Here is a 10,869-nt window from a genome sequence, read left to right on the forward strand (position 1 = left end):
GAAAGTTTGTGTGAGGGTTCAGTTTAGGGGTGAGGATAGAAAATACAATTAGCTCAGTATAAAAACAGCAGAAGTCAATGGAAAGACTCCACTATGATAGAAAAACAAACATGCACGTGTGTTTGCGAGCAAGCACTTATTATAATGTGTGAACAGTTATCACTCATTTACCAGTACAGAGTTACCCTTGTAGATAATGCAAGACACAGTGCTTCTTTTACTTATTCAATTACAGTTTAAGACATTGGCCACCCGCAGACCTGACTCCTGAGGTGAAATCATGCATTTCATATCAGTGTAGATTAAAAGAGCTCATGGCGAGAAGCTCTCAGTCAATCAGTAAGTGGCTTGTTAATGTAATGCATGAGTCAGCGGGAGATACAGAACAATAATACATGCATCACATCAACTCTATCTTATCTAACTGCCCAGACCTAACACATAGTCTAGTCTCTGGCATGGAGGTCACTGTTATTGTCAGTACTGGGTACAGAAAGGTGCTCAACCAGGGTCTGCAGAGGCCTCTTAAAGAGTTTTTATATGGGAGTTGAGGATCAGGGGAAATCAAAGGAAACACTCTCTCATATCTCTGGTATATGATATCTCGAGGGTGCTCTTGGCTCTTGTTAAACTCATTTGGGCCACTCACAAGGCAACAAAGACACCCTTCCATTAAATCACTTGCTCAGTTTGTTTGTTTATTGTCTCTGCCATTAGGGCAAATTATTCTCAGTTAATTGGTTTTATAATTATTCTATTGGATATGCAGAGGAACAGGATTCTGGCACTCTAAAGAAGACCCAGCATGGAAATATGACTGTTTAATGACCTAGATTACTTACATATTATAGCCTGTTGCCTTTCCCCCAGTCTCATTAGCACCCGCAAGAGGTAAAGCATGTTATGCGTTTTTGAAAAATAAAATTATACAGAATGATTGGGGAATCATGATCCTTGGTTTAGAAGTAGTATATGCACATCTACAATCATGATCCTTGGCCGTCAATAATCATCAATCAAGTGGGAACCAATGAAAAGGGATTCAATGGACCAGCATGATAAATCCCATAAGATCTGAATTAAATAAAATGTATATAAAGCTATGTCACTCAGAATTCATCAGTTCAGTTCTTCTCTTGTTAACGATCTTTTGACATTTTATTCCAATGACAGCGGAGTTTTAATAAAAAGAGACAAAGCAGCCCCTCAGAAGGGAGTCATTTATCTCAAGATTTATTCAGATGGGGTTGGTGCCTGGTTAAGTCATATCCCTGATACAATCAATATGCAAGAACATTACAGTCACCATAAGAAGAGCAATGCGTTATTTTCTCTCAGCGGCATTTTGTAAATGATCCAGGGAGCAGTGATATTACTTTAATATTTGATGACTTTTGGTGACTGTGATAATTATTTGCCTTTGATAAAGTAATGCACAACTGCTTCAATGGCAGGAGCAACATCAGAGAGTAGAAAAGAAGATGAAGAGAAGCAAAGCCTAACTGCCTAACCGTTAACGGTTATGTACATAAAACTTATGCATATTGGATAAGAACATTGGATATTTTTGGCAAAAATATCTACAGTTGAAGTCAGTTTACATACACCTTAGCCAAATACATTTAAACTCAGTTTTTCACAATTCCTGATACTTAATCGTAGAAAACATTCCCCATCTTAGGTCAGTTAGGATCATTACTTTATTTTAAGAATGTGAAATGTCCAAATAATAGTAGAGAGAATGATTTATTTCAGCTTTTCTTTCTTTCATCACATTCTCAGTGGGTCAGAAGTTTACATACACTTGTTAGCATTTCCTTTAAATTGTTTAACTTGGGTCAAACGTTTTGGGTAGCCTTCCACAAGCTTCTCACAATAAATTGCTGGAATTTTGGCCCACTCCTCCAGACAGAACTGGTGTAACGGAGTCAGGTTTGTAGGCCTCCTTGCTCGCACACACTTTTTCAGTTCTGCCCACAAATGTTCTATCGGACTGAGGTCAGGGCTTTGTGATGGCCACTCCAATACCTTGACTTTGTTGTCCTTAAGTCATTTTTCCACAACTTTGGAGGTATGCTTGCGGTCATTGTCCATTTGGAAGACCCATTTGTGACCGAGCTTTAACTTCCTGGCTGATGTCTTGAGATGTTGCTTCAATATATCCACATAATTTTCCTTCCTCATGATGCCATCCATTTCGAGAAGTGCACCAGTCCCTCTTGCAGCAGAGACCCCAAAACATGATGCTGCCACCCCCATGCTTCACGGTTGGGATGGTGTTCTTCGGCTTGCATACCTCACCCTTTTTCCTCCAAACATAACAATGGTCATTATGGCCTAACAGTTCAATTTTTGTTTCATCAGACCAGAGGACATTTCTCCAAAAAGTAAGATCTTTGTCCCCATGTGCACATTCAACTGTAGTCTGGCTTTTTTATGGTGGTTCTGGAGCAGTGGCTTCTTCCTTGCTGAGCAGCTTTTCAGATTATGTCAATATAGGATTTGTTTTACTGTGGATGTAGATACTTGTCTACCTGTTTCCTCCAATATCTTCAAAGTCCTTTGCTGTTGTTCTGGGATTGATTTGCACTTTTTGCACCAAACTAAGTTCATCTCTAGGAGACAAAATGCGCCTCCTTCCTGAGCTGTATGATGGCTGCGTGGTCCCATGGTGTTCATACTTGCGTACTATTGTTTGTACAGATGAACGTGGTACCTTCAGGCATTTGGAAATTACTCCCATGGATGAACCAGACTTGTGGAGGTCCACAAATTTTTTTCTGAGGTCTTGGCTCATTTCTTTTGATTTTCTCATGATGTCAAGCGAAGAGGCACTGAGTTTGATGGTAGACCTTAAAATACATCCACAAATACACCTCCAGTTGACTCCAATTAGCCTGTCAGAAGCTAATTGGCTAATTGCCTAAAGGCTTGACATAACTTTCTGGAATTTTCCAAGCTGCTTAAAGGCACAGTTAACTTAGTGTATGTAAACTTCTGACCCACAGGAATTGTGATATAGTCAATTAAATGTGAAACAATCTGTCTGTAAACAGTTGTTGGAAAAATTACTCATGTTATGCACAAAGTAGATGTCCTAAACGAGTTGCCAAAACTATAGTTCGCTAATATGAAATCTGTGGAGTGGTTACAAAATTAGGTTCAATTACTTCAACCTAAGTGTATGTAAACTTCTGACTGCAACTGTATATAACAGTTTAATGTATGTAACAAAAATTATTGTGACTGTAAATTTATCTGCCTGTTGCATCTTTAAGATTGTTGAAAAGTCATTAGGTTTAGGGGTGGGGTTTGGTTCGGTTAGATTAACATATCAATATGATTAGGGCTGGTTATCTCCAACCACCTCAAGATACAATACTTACTGCGATATACTGTACGTCTCGATTTTATATATAGCAATACATTACAATATCATAATTCTATAATGATTGAAACACAGCATACCCACGAAACAGGGTACATACAAGAGTCATGTGGCACCATGTGAGGGTCGGATGTGTGAACGGCAAGCTCTGCGCACTTTGCTAGTTTTTTATACTTTTTGTATCATAAACCGGTGAGATTCGATACACCCTGATCCATAACTGTTCTATGAAGACAATATGTCAAAGAACTCAAAATCCTCGGGCTCTGGAGACATTAAAAGACACTTACGTGCTCAAGCTGATAACCCAGACAGGGCTGCAGACCAGGGACTCAGTTTGGACGGTGCGGCGGGAGAGATTCAGCGTCAACTGTCGAGCATGTCGGCAATGCTGGCGAAGGTCGTTGAGGACTTGGAAGATCTTGCTGTAATACGTCGATCAATCGCGGCCATGGAGACGAAATTCTCTGAGTTGGTTACAAGAAAGGGGGACGTCAAGAAACGGATCGATTATATGGAGTCATCGGTGAGGGAATTAGCTGTTAATCCAATAACAACCAAGTTAGACTTCCAATGTGTTTGGGAAAAACTGGAAGACCTTGAAAATCGTAACCGGTGAAACAACATCCAAATTGTTGGAATTTCTGAGAATGAAGAAGGCCGAGATATGGTGAAATTCCTAGACAAGCTCTTCCCGTGTCTGCTCAACATAAGAGGCCATAAGCTGGAAATTGAGCAAGCTCACAGGATCCCGGCTCGGAGATCCGCTGAGGGAGACAGGCCCCGATCAATTCTGGCCAAATTTCTGAGATCATCCGATAAAGATCTTGTGTTATGTGAGGCGAGGAGTAAAGGAAGGCTTTCATGGAAAAACCACAACATTTTCTTGTTCCCAGACTTTGCCAATTTGACAAGAGTGAAATGTGATCAATTCAAGGAATGCAAGAAACTCTTACATCAATGGAAGGTCGCTTTTGCACTGATGTTCCCAGCCAAATTGAGAACAGATGCTAAGGATGGCCACAAAACATTTACATGCCCACAACAAGCATTGTCCTTCATAAAGTCAATGGGATGAGTAAGTTATTGTGTGATGCTCCTGATACAGCCGAGTGGACCTGACTCACTGAACATTCACTTGACCATCGAGGATGCTGAGCGCCTTCTTTATTTCTTTTTGTGCTGGTTCCGCCTAGTGGCTGGAGTTTGTTTTGTGAAGTAAAACTCCTTTGGGAAAGTTTGTGGAGGTATCTGCACGTTCTTTGTACTTATGCGTCCTATTGGATGGAGTTTGCTTTGTAGAATATTTCTTGCAAATCATCAGAGTGATTAGGGCATAGGTAACGGCCAAATGGGCTGGCTCACTGAACATTTGTTTGATTGTCCGAGGAAACTGAACGGGCCTTTTTTATGTATTTTTTATTTATTTATTTTTTAATTTATATATATATATATATATATATATATATATATATATATATATATATATATACACACACACACACACACACACAGTTGTGCTCAAAAGTTTGCATACCCTGGCAGAAATTGTGAAATGTTGGCATTGATTTTGAAAATATGACTGATCGTGCAAAAAAACTGTCTTTTATTTAAGGATAGTGATCATATGAAGCCATTTATTATCACATAGTTATTTGGCTCCTTTTTAAATCATAATGATAACAGAAATCACCCAAATCGCCCTGATCAAAAGTTTACATACCTTTGAATGTTTGGCCTTGTCACAGACACACAAGGTGACACACACCGGTTTAAATGGCAATTAAAGGTTAATTTAAATTGCAATTAGTGTCTGGGTATAAATATTCAATGAGTTTGTTAGCTCTCACGTGGATGCACTGAGCAGGCTAGATACTGAGCCATGGGGAGCAGAAAAGAACTGTTAAAAGACCTGCGTAACAAGGCAATGGAACTTTAAAAAGATGGAAAAGGATATAAAAAGATATCCAAAGCCTTGAAAATGCCAGTCAGTACTGTTCAATCACATATTAAGAAGTGGAAAATTTGGGGATCTCTTGATACTAAGCCAAGGTCAGGTAGACCAAGAAAGATTTCAGCCACAACTGCCAGAAGAATTGTTCGGGATACAAAGAAAAACCCACAGGTAACCTCAGGAGAAATACAGGCTGCTCTGGAAAAAGACGGTGTGGTTGTTTCAAGGAGCACAATATGACGATACTTAAAAAAATGAGCTGCATGGTTGAGTTGCTAGAAAGAAGCCTTTACTGCGCCAATGCCACAAAAAAGCCCAGTTACAATATGCCCGACAACACCTTGACACGTCTCACAGCTTCTGGTACACTGTAATATGGAGTGACGAGACCAAAATAGAGCTTTATGCGCTATGTTTGGAGAGGGGTCAACAAGGCCTATAGTGAAAAGAATACCATCTACCACTGTGAAGTATGGTGGTGGCTCACTGATGTTTTGGGGGTGTGTGAGCTCTAAAGGCATGGGGAATCTTGTGAAAATTGATGGCAAGATGAATGCAGCATGTTATCAGAAACCACTGGCAGACAATTTGAATTCTTCTGCACGAAAGCTGCGCATGGGACGCTCTTGGACATTCCAGCATGACAATGACCCTAAGCACAAGGCCAAATTGACCCTCCAGTGGTTACAGCAGAAAAAGGTGAAGGTTCTGGAGTGGCCATCACAGTCTCCTGCCCTTAATATCATCGAGCCACTCTGGGGAGATCTCAAACATGCAGTTCATGCAAGACGACCAAAGACTTTGCATGACCTGGAGGCATTTTGCCAAGACGAATGTGCAGCTATACCACCTGCAAGAATTTGGGGCCTCATAGACAACTATTACAAAAAACTGCACGCTGTCATTGATGCTAAAGGGGGCAATACACAGTATTAAGAACTAAGGGTATGCAGACTTCTGAACAGGGTCATTTCATTTTTTTCTTTGTTGCCATGTTTTGTTTTATGATTGAGCCATTCTGTTATAACCTACAGTTGAATATGAATCCTATAAGAAATAAAAGAAATGTGTTTTGCCTGCTCACTCATGTTTTCTTTAAAAATGGTACATATATTGCCAATTCTCCAAGGGTATGCAAACTTTTGAGCACAACTGTATATTTATTTATTTATTTATTTATTTTTAAATGTTGGTGTGTGTGTGTGTGCTGGTTCCGCTAGAGGCTGGAGTTTGTTTTGTGGAGGAACACACCTTCGGGTCAGTTATGTGGATGAATCTACACGTTCCTTGTGTTTATCCCACCTAATGGCTGGAGTTTGTTTTATAGATTATCTTCTTTTGTGTACAAAATTACAAATTTTACAAATTTTTGTATAGAAACTCCGGACTTGAGCAATCTGATGGCAAAGATGTCACGGGAGCTCTCAAAGGCATACGTGGACTGTTTGAGTTTAGATGGATGGACGCTGGTTGGTGCTGTCATGCATGGGGTTAATGCACACGTTTTTCTTTTTCTTTTTTTTTTCTGGGGAAAGTTCTGGGTTTGATTGTTGTACCTGTGTGGAATGTGGTTGTAAAGGACTCCACAACAGAAGGGAAGGAGGACACAGGGAAGGCCCTTCACAAACTCAACAGTTTCAGAGGCACGTAGGCATTCAAACTCATTAGCTTCACAAACATAAATACATCAGCTTCCAAGAGCACCGTAGGCTCCCTTGTGCCAGACTCTCTCTCCCTCTCTGCTGGTGGCGTGGCCATTTATATGCCGTTCTCCCCATGCTCACTGGAATTAGAGACAGGTGTTAGACATAATCTAGCTCAGGTGTAAACGCCCTTACTGCTTTCTCTCTCTCCGGATGGATGCTCGACCATGCCCCTGCTGCCACAGTGGTCTTTATTATTTTATTTTTGACACAGGATCTAATTTTTCTAATATGTCAAAATGTCAAATGTTAATATGAGTGGATTGTCTCTCTCCACATGGAATGTGAATAGGTTGGGGCACCCCATAAAAAGAAGGAAGGTTATTTCTTTTCTTAAATGTAAGAAATATGATATAGTGTTTCTTCAAGAAACGCATCTTTCCCCGCAGGAAGCTGAAAAATTTGGGAAGATATGGGGTGGACATGTTTTCTTTAGTGCTGGCTCAAGTAAGAGCAGGGGAGTCATTACATTGATAAGTAAACATCTACAATTCAAATGTCTCAAACAGATTAAAGATAAATTAGGAAGAGTCATTAAGTCATTATTGTTTTAGCAGAATTTCAGGGGCAAAGGTTGATTTTGGCTAATATTTACGCACCTAAAGCTGATGATCAGGGCTATTTTATAGATCTTGAAGGGATGTTACAAGCCGCTGTCACCCCTCATGATATAATATTGGGAGGAGACTTTAATCTTTTGATGGACTCAGTCCTTGATCATAGTGAAGTAAAAGTGTGTAAGCCCCCTAGAGCAACATTGACACTTCTTATGATGTGTAAAAATCTTGGTATTTGGAAACTTTTGAACCCATCTGGTAGGGACTATAAAACATTTTTATCAGTCCATAAGATTTATTCTAGAATTGATTTTTATTTTTTTAATTTTTTTATTTTATTTTTTATATCCGAGTCCCTCATTTCATCTGTTGTTGATTTGCTCAACTGGAAACTTTTGTCTCAGGTCATGCCCTGGTGAGTTTAGAGGCGTTGCCACATATGGAGAAAAATAAATCATATAATTGCTGCTTTAATGTATCCCTTTTGCAAAATCCTGAATTCCAACAGATGCTAAAGGCTGAAATCAGTGTCTATATGGAGACCAACTGGTCCTCAGTATCCTCTGTGGGCTTGGCTTGGGAGGCACATAAGGTGGTTCTTAGGGGTCAGATCATACAGTATGCCTCATTCATCAAAAAATCCAAAGCACCCCTGACCCCTGCCCACTGTAGCATCTGGACCAATCAGACACACAATTATTCATTATTTAATGAATAATCCAACAGACATCTCAAGACTGTAACAAGGTCCAAGTAGGCCCAAGCAGACTCCGAGATGTCTGCTCTCCCACTAATCATTATCAGCTCTTACTCCCCCTTTGCTGACACTGGTCCAGCAACTAGTGGACCTCAGAGACATTCCAGGTGGGGGAAGGTAGCCACATGCAAAGCAAAGGAATGTGGGAAGAGGTAACTCACTCCATTCCCCCATAGGAAAGACACATAAAGCCCATAAAACAGACTTTTCTTCATTAATTTATAGACAAACTGTTTTATAAATGAACATGCATATCCTCAGGACATTGTGTTTATGATTATTATGGTCTCATATAGTGTCTTTTGTACTGTATACTGTTTTGTGCATTCTTTATGATAGAACCACTAGATAATGTAAAATGATTGGTATCATTCTTCCTATCAAATTATTCCTTGTGTGATGCCTTAAACATTGGAGTATAGCACCCCCTTATAGCATGCATTGTATGCTTGTTATATTAATTAGAGCATAAAGGGGCACAAGCTGCTTGCTTACTCCAATCCTGCAAATGAGTCAGCTTCCAAACAAAGGAACTTTTCCTGCTGGAAAATTGCACCTTTCTCATTGGTCAAGCCAAACTCGAGAGGAGTGACCTCCCTCAGGAGTTAAAGGGCACTGTCAGAGTGACCTCCCTCTCTCCTCCCTCTTCTCTTTCTCCCTTCTGCTCATGGTTGCTGCTCGTGTGGGACCAGAAACACCCGGTGCAACCGCGAGGTCGCGGGCCAGCAGGCCTTAACACATCAAGCCATGTGTAACTTCCTCGACCATAACGGAGTCAAACTAACACCGCAAGTTCATCATCATTTCTTCATTCAACACGGAAGAAATTGATTGCAACTTCAACACCATCGACTCAAGGAACCATCAAGACTTTCTCCTGAGACTGCATCCGGGCTCTCTCTCAACAGTCAAGGCATTGCAAGTATCGTACAATTAACTAACTAAACAAAGTTTTAGTATAAGCTGTGAACCCCTTTGTTAACAAAGGTGCTTTGAAGTAAGAAACTGATGTTTTTTTCAGATGGTTAAATGACTCTTGTCATAGCTTTTTCACCTGTTCTGTTCCGGTTTCATTCACTTTCACTTTTCCATTTCCCATGTATGCATGATTTGTGTGTATGCGTTTGTTTAGATTAGTTATGTGTTCGTGATTTAGTTAAATAAAGCTTTTGTGTACATTCTTGTGAGTTGATTCTGGTCTGCTTGTAAATCAACATAAATTTTACGATTTGATCACAGCAACATGCTAAGAAAGAGTTATTTTTCTGTGGCCACGAAAAATATCCTTTCTGAGACATTGATAGACGATCAATACTGAGACAAACAGATTAATTGATTGTAATGTTAATTCAGCTACATCAAGTTAATTCTATTAACTGATCCAAATAGTTATAATTGATTATAACGAGTTATAATTAATTATTCATATTCCCCTTTTAAAGATCATTTGACTATGGAATATTTTGATAAATAAACTCATCCCTGTTTTTAAAAGATTTCACTTCAAAGCTGTACCTAAATATGTGTAATATTATTTTCAATAAGCCATGAGAATTATATTACTCCAATAAGAGAATTAATCATAATTCCCGTATTAAAGCTAATTCCTTACAATAGAAATTGTGAGCGGATACAACAAGATGTTGTATTACGATTTTAATGGTGGAGAATTTTATTCAGACAAATAATCTAGTTATTTGTCATTTATCTAATTTTTAATGGTTGTCGAACACGACAAATTCCATTATAAGTTCCCTTACATATAATGGTGGAGGTACACGGGCACTTTAACCCATCCCGTGTACATTTATACTACCAAATTCGCTACACTGCCGAAAGTGCCTACAATGGGCACGTGAGCATCAGAACTGGACCATGGAGCAATGGAAGAAGGTGGCCTGGTCTGATGAATCACATTTTCTTTTAGATCATGTGGATGGTCGGGTGCATGTGCATAGTTTACCTGGGGAAGAGATGGCAGCAGGATGCACCATGGGAAGAAGGCAGGCCGGCGGAGGCAGTGTGATACTCTGGGCAGTATTCTGCTGGGAAACCTTGGGTGCTGGCATTCATGTGGATGATACTTTGACACATACCACCTACCCACGTACACCCCTTCATGGCAATGGTATTTCTTGATGGCAGTGGCTTCTTTCAGCAGGATAATGCGCCCTGCCACACTGCAAAAATTGTTCAGGAATGGTTTGACAAAGTGTTCAAGGTGTTGCCCTGGCATCCAAATTCCCCAGATCTCAATCCGATTGAGCATCTATGAAATGTGCTTGACCAACAGGTCCGATCCATGGAGGCCCCGCCTCGCAACTTACTTAAAGGTCTTAAAGGATCTGCTGCTAACGTCTTGGTGCCAGACACAACAGGACACCTTCAGAGGTCTTGTGGAGTCCATGCCTCGACAGGTCAGAGCTGTGATACATTATGAGCTGTCACTGTTTGAAATAATACGTACAATTTACAAGTTTTTACACTGAGTTTACATTCATTTGTATAAC

This window comes from Myxocyprinus asiaticus, chromosome 21 (assembly GCF_019703515.2).
Source record: "Myxocyprinus asiaticus isolate MX2 ecotype Aquarium Trade chromosome 21, UBuf_Myxa_2, whole genome shotgun sequence".
Lineage (NCBI taxonomy): Eukaryota > Metazoa > Chordata > Actinopteri > Cypriniformes > Catostomidae > Myxocyprinus > Myxocyprinus asiaticus.